The sequence below is a fragment of the Pelodiscus sinensis genome, chromosome 6 (assembly GCF_052426305.1).
Source record: "Pelodiscus sinensis isolate ZL-2025 chromosome 6, ASM5242630v1, whole genome shotgun sequence".
NCBI classification, from domain to species: Eukaryota; Metazoa; Chordata; order Testudines; family Trionychidae; genus Pelodiscus; species Pelodiscus sinensis.
The window spans coordinates 8,665,612-8,680,465 of NC_143057.1; the positions used below are offsets into that span (position 1 = coordinate 8,665,612).

The following is a 14,854-nucleotide window of genomic DNA, read 5'->3' on the forward strand; positions in this document are numbered from 1 at the left end:
CATACTGGGTCAGATCAAAGGTCCATTTAGCCCATATTCTGTCTTACAACAGCCAATGCCAGACACATCAGAGGGAACAAAATAATAGGGCAATTATCAAGCAAGCTATCTCCTGTCATACAGTCCTATCTTCTGGCAGACTGAGGATGAGAGATACAAAGAGCATGGGGTTCCCTTCCAGGACATCTTGGCTAATCACCATTGATGAAACAAACATCCACAAAACATCTCAGTCTTATTTGTACCCAGTTATATTTTTGGCTTTTATAATATCTCCTGACAATGAGTTCCACAGGTTGAGCATGCACTGTGTGGAGCTGTGCTTTTGGAGGGAGGGTTAAACCTGTTGAATACTTACAACAAAGTCCTTGTCAATTGAACACCCGGCACCACCACCACCATGACACTGAAAAGTTTTCCCATCCTGGATTGGGATGAAAAGTCAAAAATCTCAAAAATGCGTGTGCACCAGAAGTCTGAAAACTTTTGGTTTGATGCCATCAAAAATTATATCTTGACCATTTTCAAACTTGTTTTGTTTTCAACATCTTATTGTGTTTGTTAAAATTGACTTATATTTCAAAATATAAACTCATTTTTCATGAGAATTTGGGTCAGTTTGAAAGTGTCCAAATAGAACATGTCTAAACTTTTCTCAATATTTTTCAGTTGAGAAATTGATTAAAATTGACCCTTTTCCTGATGAAAAACTGTTAATTGAAAAATTCCTGACCAGCTATATTTGCTAGTAATCTGCAGACCAAGAAATATTCACAGAAATTACCAGGTGAGTGGTTTAAAATAATAAATACATTTATGAAAATTTGGAAGTATTCATGGGCAATTTCACACAGAAAAAGAAGTGAATTTCTTTCAATGAATTATATGCACAACTCTAGGGATTGTGTTGTTGCCTCGCATAGCCAAGCTATATTAGCAGCACGCTAAAAAGATCTATTCCAGAGAGGATGACAGTTCCCTTCCTTCACATCCGCTGGCTTACGTATGTTGGATTGTGTTTAAACTACAGCATGGATAAAAACCACAGAATTCAGACCCAAAAACTGAACATCCTCTCCCACCCAACAGTTTGGATTTGGTACTTTAATATGGGGATGTACAAGGAATTCTGATCTGGATCAGGGTTTGGATTTTGAATACCTGCTCAAGTTTGGGAACTTCAGATCTGTGGATTTTGTCTGGACACATGTATGGTGAATTTGCATACCGTTCCTTTACTCTGTTTCTAGCTCCACAGGACTGCCAAGAAAACTAGAACACTGCTTAACTTGGAAGGACTATATTTTGTGTTCCTGAAATTTTTGAAAGAAGCTAGCAGAGGCTAAATTAATATCTTTTCTTTGGCTTGTGTCTAACTGGAAAGTCTTTGTTTTACCCTCATCCTCTGCATTAATTGGTTATGGCAAATCCATTCCACCATCTCCTTGAAGCATGATAGGAACTGTTTATGGTAAAGCTTGGAAAGGTATGAACCAAAACCATGGCTAGCCCAAATTTCCAAATTCTCTTTGGGAGGGTAAGGAAAAGTTTAAAAAAGCAGAAGCTTCCAAATTATTTTCTAAAAGTGTATGTGGTGAGGGGAGTGCCGTAGCTACACAATTCAATGCAACAACAACTAATTACCCAGAGAAACAGGACCAGTACATCATCCATGGGTTCTTGTCTCACTACGGAGATGACAGTAACTAGACCACCAGGTTAGCCCATCATTATCGTTTCTTGTACTGTATATATTTTGTTTATGAATTTCCAAAGCAGTAGACATTAAGTTCTTGCCCCTTGGTACCAACTCCAAATGGGTGGCTTTGCTTTTCAAGGGAGAAAAGCCAATATGTGGTTTGGCTGCTTTGATCTACTTATGTTCCTGCTTATGTTTGGGGGTTACCATATGCTGTTCACTCGGTTAGGCTACGTCTACACTGAAAGGTTTTTGTGCAAGAAGTCTTTTGCAGAAGACCACACCTCAGACCACATCACAAAAGCGATGTGCTTTTGCACAAGAGAGCATCCACTCTGCGTGGATGCTCTTGCACAAGAAAGCTCTGATGGCCATTCGCAGAATGGCCATGAGAACACCTGTGCTTTTTCCCCATAAAGGTTTCTTGCACAAAAACCCCTCTGGAGCGTCCATACTTGCCTTTTTGTGTAATAGCTGTAGTGCAAAAGAGTTATGCCTTATAAAAGGAGGTTTAACTACACCAGAAAAAGCCCTCTCTTCTGCCGTTTTACTGCTGATTTACTTGTGCAAAAGCACATTTGAGGTGTGAATGCTCCACAGGTTTTTGCACAAAGATGGACATTTTTGTGCAAAAACCTTGAGTGTAGCCTATGTGTATCTGAATACTTCTGAAATCTCTGTAGTAAACCCAAGCATTATAGGCCTTTAAGGAAGTATATTCAAGAATGGCCCAGCCATTAAAATTCTGATCTAGTTTTCAAATCCCACAATGTTCAAGAGTGTCTGAATCCTAGTTTTGCTTCTCTCATAGGAAAAAAAAGCACATTTGGATCTAAGGGTCTATCTTTAGCTCAGTACTAAATCATTAAGACCCTGATATTACAAAAACAGAAGGGCTTAACTTTACTACGAAGTCACAGGTGACTCGTGGTAGCACTGGGGAGATGCACGACCTCCCATGCCCCTACCAAAATTTTAAGTGCTAAATGGGGTGCCCCCACCTATCCCCTCCCTGTCCCTCTTGGAGGCTCTCCCTGCACCCCCTCCCTACACAGGCACTAGGCACCTTTGCTATGAGTAGTCACATTAGAAGCTACTCATGGCAGTAAAGTTAGAGATGTGTAAGTGTTTGCAAAATTGAAGTCTAGTCCTCATTTTTAATAGAGTGGTGCTTCCTCCCAATACTGGCCTTTTTCTGACATCTGCAATGGACTTCTCCTGTGTTCCCTGCCCACTCACTGGCTTAGCTCATTCTGCATTATTTTCATCATCTTCCCATATCCACTAAAATCAACTGCTGTTGCACTATAGGCCACCATCTATAAAGGTCCTAGATTTTAATTTAAGCTTCCCCTGAAGTTTAGACATGTTTTATGCTTGAGTTTTAGCTCAGACCTATTTCTATATTAAGACCAATTTGTCTTAATTAACATGAAAAAAATATAATAGGGACTGAAACATATCTGATGGTTATTGAATAATAGCTATCAAGGACCACTGTGTGCACATAATCTCGGGCTAACCATCTAAATGACTTAGGTTGTTTATCATTAGAAACCTTTTTAGATAAGAGAATGATAAATTCTGCTCTGGGTCTTGGAACATCATTGTAATAAATCTCATTAATCTTGGTATGTGCCTTAGACAAGAGGTAAGTCATTAGCAGCATGTTGATATGTGCTGCTTTACTAATGAGACCCCTTCCGCTAATGGAAGTTCTACAGTTTATTATTCACTGGGAAGTCAATGGGAAAGAGAAGTTCCCAAATGGTCTGAAACAAAGTATAGTCTAACATTTTTTAGAAACTATAAATTGGTCAAAATCTATTGTGAAGCTGTAAAATGAGCATTTTAGTAAGTCCACATCAACTTCTGCCTAACCTTCCCTGGGTCAACATTAGGGCTGTCGGTTAATTGCAGTTAACTCACACAATTACTTTTAAAATGTCACAATTAACTGCAGTTTTAATCTCACTGTTTAAAAAAATAGAATACCCATCAACATTTACTAATGGGTGTTTTTCTACATTTTCTCATATATTGATTTTTATGACAATGCAGAAGAACAAAGATGTATCTTTATGTTATTTATTTATATAAAGTAGAAATGTATATTACTTTTTACAAATATTTGACCTGTAAAAATCAAAAACAAAAGAATTATTCAATTCACCTCAGAGAAGTACAATAACTTTATTGTGAAAGTGCAACTTACAAATGTAGATATTTTTGTTCCATAACTATTAAACAAAACAATGTAAAACTTTATAGCCTAAAGTCCACCTAGTCCTACTTCTTGTTCCGCCAATCACTCAGACACATAGGGTTGTTTATATTTGCAGGAAATAATGCTGCCTGCTTATTATTGACCATATCACCAGTAAGTGAGAACAGGTATTTGCATTTCATTTTTGTAGCCAGCATAATGAAGTATTTACATTCCAGATACAGTAAACATCTGTACATCCCATCAGGCTTCAGCTACCATTCCAGGGGACATGCTTCCATGCTGGTGATGCTCATTAAAAAAGTGTTAGTTAAATTTGTGACTGAATGTTATGTCTCCTGCTCTGTTTTACCCACATTCTGACATATATTTCATGTTATAGCAGTCTCAGATGATGACCTAGCATATGCTGTTCATTTTAAGAACACTTTCACTGCAGATCTGAGAAAATACAAAGAAGGTACCAAAGTGAGTTGTCTAATGATAGCTACAGCACTTGACCCAAGGTTTAAGAATCTGAAGTATTTTCCAAAATCTGAGAGGGAAGGCAGAAGACTAAAAAAAACAAAAAACAAAAAAGAGTAAAGCTCTGATGCAGAAACAGACCCCAAACCACCCCAAAAAAAATCAACTTTCTGCAGGTGGGATCTGAGTCAGATGATGAACATGTGGTTGCTCTGCATTTTTTTGGATCATTATTGAGCAGAACTAGTCATCAGAATTGAAGCATAGCCTCTGAAATGGTGGTTGAAAGGGACACATGGCTCTTTCAGGCATGTAAATGTCTTGCCAAGTCAACTACAACCGTGCCATGGAAAATCCTGTTGTCACTTTCTGTTGACATTGTAAACAATAAGAGAGAACATTATCTCCTGAAAATGTAAATGATCTTCTTTGTCTTATCGATTGGCTGGACAAGAAGTAGGACTGAGTGGACTTATAAGCACAAAAGTTTTACATTTTTTTATTTTTGAATGCAGCTATTTTCTTGTTCATAATTCTACATTTGTAAGTTCAACCTTCATGCTGACAAACTTGCACTATAGTACCTGCATGAAATGAACTGAAATACTATTTTGTCTTTTACAGAGCAAATATTTGTAACCAAAAATATAAAGTGAGCCCTTTATACTGTGTATTCTGCATTGTAGTTTCAATCAATATGTTTAAAAACGTAGAAAATAGCAAGACATTTTATTATTATTTAGCAGCATACTTAATCATGATTAATTTTTAATCACTTCAAAGTCCACATACATCTCCAGTGCAAACTAGCAGTCTGCAACCTTCCCAGTTCAGCTCCACCAATGCACCTTCAATCTGGCTATTTCAGCTCTAGGCATCTCCTGCTATACGAAAGCTACCCCCCTTGTTAGCAGTGTACTTAAAGCAGAATCAATTTCCTTAATGTGGAGAGTGGCTTAGAATTTTCTATAGCACCAGGTAAATTACAGATTTTTGGTTCTGTCTCTACCAAGATGCAGAATTTGGCATTGAATGCTAAAGTAAGAAAACAGTGAAGTATTGCACACAGAAAGTCCTGTTCTGCACAGGCTGCCTGCTGACATGAGTTTAGGGCTTACTACCCTGAATGGTCCCATTGAAATCAACAGGGTTATTCAAAGGAATGAGCCGTAGTCTTGGTAGCATTTGCAGAACAGAGCCTATGGGCATTGCCACTTGATACTCATTACAAGAATGTCCTTATGGAAGCAGGGGGCCTGACAGGACTGCTGGGCCCCTAGGCAACGTGGGGGGAGCCCAGCACTACGCACCCGAAGGGGGCATGGTGGAGCCAGCCCTCAGCATAGCCCACATTATACGGTGCCCCACCAGACCATCAGAGCTGGCTGCAGCGCACGACATGGGGCTGTGAATCATACCAGGCTCCGCTCTGGTGGGTATTCTGAAGGGTCCAAGGCTCTGACTGCTTCCACCAACAAAGTAGCGGTGGGGGCGGCAGCCGGAAGCCCTTTAGAAGCTATGGGTCCCGGGGCAGCTATCTTCTTTGTCCCTCCGCCCCTCCCCTTGTGGGCAGGCCTGCATGGAAGTAAACTCCCAACTGTTATGTGAAAGCCAACAGGACAGTCCCTTGGGTGCCATTCTCTGCGTTTACCTCAGAGTCACCTTGTTAATCCAAGGTTTGCTCTGAGTTCTGTACCTCCAGCGTGTACTCTGCTCAGTGCCATTTCCTCCATCATACCACACGCTAACATGACTTCCTTTAGGGCATCCCGCCACTCTTTCTTGGCCTGGCCTCTCTGTCTTTTTCCTTCCATCTCCATCTCTGAGGCCCTCTTGCCCATGACGTTTTATTATGAAGTTTTATTTTGAAATTTTAACTGGAAGGGATTAAAAAATAACCCGAATGCAACACTAAATATTTAGTGTTACATCTAAATGTTTTGATCAACCCCAAATGATTTTTTTCAGTTCCACCACTGAATCAAATAAACCAATTATTCACTCAACTCTTGGGTACAATTGCTTATTATTTGAAGTGCAACAAATAATTAGAAATCTTTTTTAATTATGACTTGAAATGTCTTAATAGCAGTGGAAGCAGAAGTAAGAGAATAGCTTAGCCTGCTGGTGAGATTAAGGTTAGTAAATCAAGCCAAGTGACCTATTAGGGTACATCTAGTTGGAGGCACTATTTTAGGATACATCCGGTATCCCGAAATAGTATTTTCCGCATCTTAGCAACAAGCCCGTTATTTTGAAATATATATGAAATAACAGGCTTGCTATTCTGACATCCCAGTAAGCCTCATTCCACGAGGATTAAAGGACTTGTCAGAATAGCAGTCTACTTTGAAATTTGTTGCTGTGTAACAGTGCCAAATTTCTAAATAGACCCTCTTGAAATTAGATTTACAATTTGCATAGCTCAAATTGCATAGCTTATTTTGAGCTACATGGCACTGTGGAGATGTACCCTTTAGAGTTTAGGGCAGGGGCAGGCAATAAGCAGCCTGCGGTCTGGACGTGGTTCACCAGGGCTACCTCATGGCAGGCTGCCAGACACTTTATTTACCGGTGCATCCGCAAGTCTGGCCACTCGCAGTTCTCATTGGCCGGGAACAGTGAATCACTGCCAATGGGAGACGTGAGTGGCTGTACCTGTGGACACACAGGTAAAGTGTTCGGTGGCCTGCCAGGGGTAACCCCAGTGAACTGTGGCTGGTCCGCAGGCTGCTTACTGCCCATCCCTGGCTTCTGGTCAAGGAATAGGAAAATCGGGCTTCTCTTCCTGACCTACACCCCTATGCCACAAACACACAACTCCATTGAATGAACGTTCACGTGCACAGTTAACAGGGTTAGGACCCATGTCTTAGTCTTGGCTACTCATGTCACTCAAAACTTCCAAATGCCTATTAATTCCACACAGCTCCGTTTTGGGGTTCCCATCTGAAAAGCCTAAGGCCTTCCGCTGAGCACAGCACACCAAGGGAGCACATTCAACCTCTCCTTAAAAGGGGCAGGGCACGCCCTGCTGTTGGTCACCAGCCCTGTGCTGAAAACTAATACAGAGCAATCTAATCCCAGATTTAAAAATCAGATTCAGAACTGCAGAACAGCAGCACCCTCTGGCTCTGACAAGGGAGTCGAATGCACTCCCATTTGCATTGTTTAAATTGCTTTTCTCTCTGGCAGCTTTTAACATGAAACGTAAGACAAACTGTTGGCACCTGTAGCACCTTTTAGAGACTATCAAATATATATATATATAGACCGGGGCGGATGAGAGTGCCGCAGGGCCCCAGGCAGTGCCGCGGGACCCCGGGCAGCAAAATTTCACAGCCCCCCCCTTTCACACGGCACATGCGCCATAGCACCACGGCACATGCGCGGGGCCTTGAGAAGTGCGGGGCCTGGGCCAGCCGCCCTGCTCACCCCGCCCTAAATCCGCCATTGTATATAGCGAGAAAGAGATCATATCATGAGCTTTTATGGGCAAACCCCACTTCCTCAGATGAGTAGGGTGGAGAGAAAAAGGGGAGCCTCCCAATTTATAAAAGAAACAGAAGGGGGAAATACCTGTCAATTGTGGTGCTGATGAGGCTAATTGAGTGGGCTGGAAGTGTCCTGTACTTACCTTGTGATGTCAATTGGGTGTTAAATGTAAAGAAGGCTGGTTTTATAATGGCTCCTCCAGTTCATGTTTTTGTTCCCGCCATATGAGAGAGTGTCAAATTTGCATATGAAGGCCAGTTCCCTAGTTTCTTTCTGTAGTTGGTTTTTTAAATTCCTTTGTAGAAGAAGGGCTACTTTTAAATCCATTAACAGGTGCCCAGGGAGATTAAAATGTTCTTCAACAAGTTTCTGTGTGTTACCATTTCCGATACAGCCGCTCCCCGAGTTGCGAACAGTCAAGTTACAACCGTTCGCATTTACGACCAAAGCTCCCATGGAGCAGTCGTAAAGGCAGTCCCCGAGTTACAAACGCGATCTGTGCTTGCAAACAGCATGGTCGCTATGTAACTCAATGGGGGCCGAGTTATGAACAGATCGAGTTACGGCCAAGTGTTTGGTCCGTAACTCGTTTGTAACTCAGGGAGAGGCAGGATCTGACTTGTGTCCATTGTGGAAGAAAACAGGCCTTCACTCTGCGTTTGTGAGCAACAAGTAGTCAGAGACAGTTTATTCGATTAATATTGCAAGGGAAGAAGCTGCTGCTAGGCAGATCATCAAATACAAAACAATTAGAAGCCAATATATATACTGTCTGTTAATATATAACAACAATAAACAATTATTCCCCTTTCCATAACAATTCCCTTCAGATGCCACCTTATCTCAAGGTCTTCACTAGGGTCAGTATTCTATCCTTATCTCAAGCACAAGAGAGACGAGAGGCGAAAACAGCATCTCTCCCAGTACTCTGCATTGTTAGGTCTCAGAGTTAGCATGAGTTAGGCTAACCAAAAGGTCAGAATGGCTACATACAAATCTCTTGGCTTCCACACCATTTATCCATTGTCATTGAGACTGTCCAGTTTGGCCAATGTACATGGCAGAGGGGCATTGCTGGCACTAGATGGTAGAGGATGTGCAGTTGTATGAGCCCTCTGATGTGGCGGCTTATGTGGTTAGGTCCTGTGATGGCATCGCTTGTGTAGAGGTGTAGACAGAGTTGGCAATGGGGTTTATTGCAGGGCTAGATTCCTGGGCGGGTGTATCTGAGGTGTGATGTGTGGCTGCTGGTAAGTTTTTGCTTCAGACTGGGGGGTTGTCTGTTTGTGAGCATTGTCCTGTCTGAAAAGGCCTATGAGAGTGATGGATCGCTTTCAAGGATAGGTTGTAGATTGTCAATGATATGCTGAGGGGTTTAAGTTATGTCTAAGTAACATAGTGAAATAGCAAATATTACAAGCATGCAGCACCAGAGGAATAACCTGAGTGGTAATAAACCCCAGCAACATTAAATAAAAGGGTAGTTATTTACAAAAATTACATTCTGCTACAAGCAAATGTAGCCCATAATTCCTATCTTTGTTATTCCTGTGTGTTCTTGCATCCATTAATCCATAATCCTTCTCCCGTGTAGAACATTATCACAGTCTGCTGGAGGAGGAAAATCATCTCTTTGAGTGCACTCAGACTGTTGTCTGATCATAAGATAAGACAGGCTACAAACCTTAATGCCGCTTCAAGGGTTTGCAGAAAATCAATATGCAATTTGCATAAAATATCAGCAAGGGAAGAGATTTACTGAAATCCTATCACTTCCTCAATCAGATGAGGAGGCTGTGCTATGCTTAACAGCAAAGGTGCTTGCTTACCTGTGAGACAATTGTGAGGAAAATGTTTCACAGTTCACTTGGGTTATACTTATTCCCTCCCCTGACACACACACACACACACACACACACCCTTCATCTGAATCCCAGAAGCTTGTGGGCACCAGTTAATGTCTCTGGTGGTCCTCCTTTGTTAGAGAGGTGCAGACTATATTAGCTTATGCTTTCATTCAAAGATGGAAACTGACACACACACACACACACACACACACACACACACACACACACACACACACACACTTACTTCACCCTGGACAGCATGTCGCTGCAGCAAAACTAGTTACATGCTGATATGAGACTCTGGATAGCATAGAGCAAAATCAGAAGTTAACCACAGTACAGCTAGCCAGAGAAAATTAAATGGAAACATATCCCATTGGAATACGCACTTCTGTCAAAACTGAAATGCTTTGTGAAACTGAGATGGTTTTTCTGAAATGTGGTTTTGGAAGAAAACAGGAAAATGTTGCCCACAACACCAAAACATCTCATTTTCCTATGTTTGAAAATAAGAACAATCATACTGGTTCAGACCAAAGGTCCATCTAGCTCAGTATCCTGTCTGCCCACAGGGGCCAATGCCCGGTGTCCTAGAGGATGGGAACAGAACAGGCAATCCTCACGCGGTCTGTCTCCTGTCACCCATTTCCAGACAAACAGACGCTAGGGACACCACTCTTACCCATCTTGGCTAATTGTCATTGATAGACCTAACCTCCATGAATCTATCTTTTTTTTAATCCTGTTAAAGTCCTACTCTTCACCACATCATCTGGCAAGGAGTTCCACAGGTTGACTGTGCACTGAGTGAAAAAAAACTTCCTTTTGTTTGTTTTAAACCTGCTGCCTATTAATTTCATTTGGTGACCCCTAGTACTTTTATTGTGGGAATAAGTAAATAACTTTTCCTTATTCACTTTTTCCATATCAGTCATGATTTTATAGACTTCTATCGTATCCCCCCTTAGTCTCCTCTTTTCTAAGCTGAAAAGTCCAAGTCTTATATATATGGTTGGGATTATTTTTTCCAGTGTGCATTACTTTACATTTATCAACATTAAAATTCATTTGCCCATTTTGTTGCCCAATCACTTCGTTTGGTGACATCTTTTTGAAGCTCTTCACAGTCTGCTTTGGTCTTAACTACCTTGAGCAGTTTGGTGGTATCTGCAAATTTTGCCACCTCGCTGTTTACCCCTTTCTCCAGTTTATAAATAGGTTGAATAGGATTAGTTCCAGGACAGACCCTTGGGAGACCCCAAAAGTTACCGTTTGATTTTGTTTGTTTCAAAATTCCCTTTTGTTTTGAATTGATTAAAGTAATGCAGGACCGGGGGGGAAGGGTTGAGGGGGAAAAAGTGGAAGACAGCCCCAAATGGAATTTTCCTTTGGAGAATTTCAAAGTGTGGAGGTTTTCTTCTAGTTGGGAATGATGACAAATTTAAAAAAAAAAAAATCAAACTCCTTCATGAAACAGCTGCTGTCCTCTCTGCACTGCATTTGTCATTAGAATGCATTGAGGTGCCCACACTGAAAACCTAAGTCCCAATTTGGGTGTTTAAACAGCAATTCTTACATGGTAGGGTCATTTAGAAAGCTTTGCCCTGAATGGATAGGACAAAACACGACAGTATATTCCACAAATCTGGTCTTTCTTTTTATGGCTAGAACTGCATATCATCCTCACCCGCCTCGTTTCCCTCATGCAAATCTCTCAGAACCACACTGTTTCACTGTGGCTACATCTAGACTGGCATGATTTTCCGGAAATGCTTTTAACAGAAAAGTTTTCCGTTAAAAGCATTTTCGGAACAGAGCATCTAGATTGGCATGGATGCTTTTCCGCAAGAGCACTTTTTGCGGAAAAGCGTCCGTGGCCAATCTAGACGCGCTTTTCCGCAAAAAAGCCCCAATCGCCATTTTCGCGATCGGGGCTTTTTTTCAGAAACAAATCTCAGCTGTCTACACTGGCCCTTTTGCGCAAAAGTTTTTCGCAAAAGGGACTTTTGCCTGAATGGGAGCAGCATAGTATTTCCACAAAAAGCACTGATTTCTTACAGTAGGAAGTCAGTGCTTTTGCAGAAATTCAAGTGGCCAGTGTAGACAGCTGGCAAGTTTTTCCGGAAAAGCGGCTGATTTTCCAGAAAAACTGGCCAGTCTAGACACAGCCTGTGTGTTTTAACTTGGAAGAAGAGTTGCACTCCTAAATAAGAAATAATGTTATAGGAAATGTTCTCTAGTTTCTTCATACAGTATACCTACACCATCCAGGCTCCCAACCCATGTCAAAAGATGAGGCTTGAACTACCGTACTGAACATAGCTGGGTAGTCAACAGTTAAAAACAGCTCAGGTTGTAACATTTATGCAGCTGGTTTTAGCATGGGGTAGCATGCACTCCACAAACCCCGATCTGTCATCACAGAGTGGGTTGTTCACTGATACCCCTGAACCGTACCAATACTCTGCTTGGCCAGGACTTAAATAAACCACTCTCCAAAACTTGAGCACTCTGTCGCGAGGAAGACTAGAAAAATAAAGGAACCAAGAAGAGCAACAGAAGAACAATGGAGCAGAAATTCCTGGAGTGAGTGGAGGAAACAGAAATATACTTTTCCTAGTTAAGTCGCATGGTGCCAGCAGGACAGTGCTGTTAAAAGACATGCCATAAACCTGTATATTTAGTAGTATTTCAGGAATCTGTCTTAAGCCCAGAAATCTCAAATCGTTTCCCTCCTTGTCTACTATCAAGTGTAGTTTTACAGAAGTTGACACAATGTGTCTCTACAACAGCTGGCCCCAATCCAGCAAAGCTTAAGCACGTGCTTAACTTTTAAGTGTACAAGAAGCCCCATTAATTGGTCACATGCTCAAAGTTACGGATGTGGTTTTTGCTCATCCTTGCCCTAAAGAGATTGCAATTTAAGACCCTGATCCAGCAACACACTTGCAATGAGCACATGCTTAACTTTAAGCACAGGAGCGACGAGGAGTCCTGTGGCACCTTATAGACTAACTGAAGTGTAGGAGCATAAGCTTTCGTGGGCAAAGACCCACTTCGTCAGATGCATCTGACGAAGTGGGTCTTTGCCCACGAAAGCTTATGCTCCTACACTTCAGTTAGTCTATAAGGTGCCACAGGACTCCTCGTCGCTTTTGCAGATTCAGACTAACACGGCTACCCCTCTGATACTTTAAGCACAGGAGTAATCCAATGGAAGTCAAATGATCATCTTTCAGATAAGCAGATCTAGCAGAATCCAGACTATTTGAAGCAACAAAACACTCACAGAAACCCAGAAGACTAAAAGGGGAGTTTCAAGGATGCTCCCTTAGGCCTGGTCTACACTAAAGGGGAAAATTGACTTACGATATGCAACTCCAGCTATGTTAACTATGTAGCTGGAGTCGAAATATCTTAACTCGTGTTTTGGCACTGTCCACGCAGCAGGAGGTCAATGGGAGCACATGCTCCATTGACTTCCCTTACTCCTCATAGAAGCAGAACTATTGGCACTGACAGGAGCACCCTCTCAATTCGAATTAGTGGGTCTTCACTAGACCCACTAATTTGAACCCTGGAAGATCGACTGCAGCAACATCCATCTTCCGTGTAGTGTAGAAATGCCCTTTGTGACTAAGATAGCGGACAAAATATAAAATCTGAATAGTAGACACCTGGACTGTCTCTCCTCCATTCATATAAATGGTGTTTCAATAAAAAACGTAAGATGTGAAAAGCTTTATAATAAAATAGATTAAACAGTTGCCAGCCTCCTTTTGCCATCACCGGAGTCCAGTTCAACAGGCCTTCTAATTCATTTATCTTGGGATGCGCTCAAGTATTCCTCCCTAGCAGCCAAGAAAAAAATCCAAGCACGCCTCAAGAATGCCGCAGCAGCTTCCTAATGTGTTTTTTCACAAGAACAGACACACTCGTTGGCCAGAAACTTTGAACATCCTGAGACGCATTTAATCAAAAGACAAAGGAACTGTGACATAAAAGGCCTGACTCAAAGCCCACTAATGTAAAGGGTAGTCTTTCCATCTATTTCAGTGAGCGGTGAATCAGCATTTCAGAGAATTTGGTTTCTCATTCTTCACTGCAAATCTCCTCTAATTCCCAACTCAGGTAAGTGTAAGTTATTTGAAGTACTTACAGTAATTCTTGTTTAAGGAAAAGTTCTACTCAGCTTACTTCCCTTCCAACCCTTTCAGGACTTACCAGATGTGCTTCAAGGAAGCCAGCTTTCATGAGCTGTCTAGCCCAAATGTACAATTTGGATACTTCAGAGACGCATCCACCTTCAACCCTTCCATGGGTTTATGGACATATTATTTAGTTCACTATGATTCAAGGACTAATTGATTTGCCAGTCACATTGTAAAGCACTTGTCAATTAAAAACGTTGTTCTAAATTTAGTAGTATGGACTTCCTGGACCATTTACATCTACCTGTTGTTGATCCAATAAAAAGTAATTTGCACCACTTCTATTACAAGCATGTAATACATGCTTGTTATGAGCAGGGGTATGTAGGGGCCTGATCCGAAAGCCATGATGACCACTGCAAGTCTCCCATTGACATCAGAAAGTTTGGGATCACTGGATAAAAGTATAGAAGTTTCCCGTTTTCACAGCTGCAGAAGAATTCCTATGGGACACATTTCTCTCTGCGGGAATTTGTCTGAGGCAGCAAGGTGATAATTCATGGCACGTGTGTTTGGCTAGAGTACAACCAGCTGAGGTCTAGTGATTTACTGGAGAATCTGAACTCAAAAGTGTCTCAGAGCTTGAGCAGAATATTGGAAAGCTACAATACAAAGTGCCAAACTGAGGCCATAGACCACGGAACACATTTCGCTACAGGCTGAATCTCTGTGGTCTGGGATTCTCTTGTTTGGCAACATCCATAGTCCAGCAGGATGATATTAAAGAGTCCCAGCAGCAGAGGTTGCTGGTGGCTTGGAGTGGAGCTGAGCCCACAACGGTTGAGGCAGGGAAGCCAACGGGGGAGGCAGAGCTCTCAGGTCAGTGGATTCGCTCCAGAGGGGGGGAAGCTGGCATCCCCCCTCCCAGACTTCCCCTGGTCCCACAAACCCACAAAGTCCCTCGTCCAGG

General features: G+C 41.9%; 1 protein-coding gene across 1 annotated transcript in view; it reads left to right on the forward strand.

Annotated features, from left to right (window-relative positions):
• Positions 1 to 14,854, forward strand: part of GRIN3A (glutamate ionotropic receptor NMDA type subunit 3A) — a 92,070-nt gene that overhangs the window by 36,975 nt on the left and 40,241 nt on the right. The gene's annotated exons all lie outside the window — the stretch shown is intronic.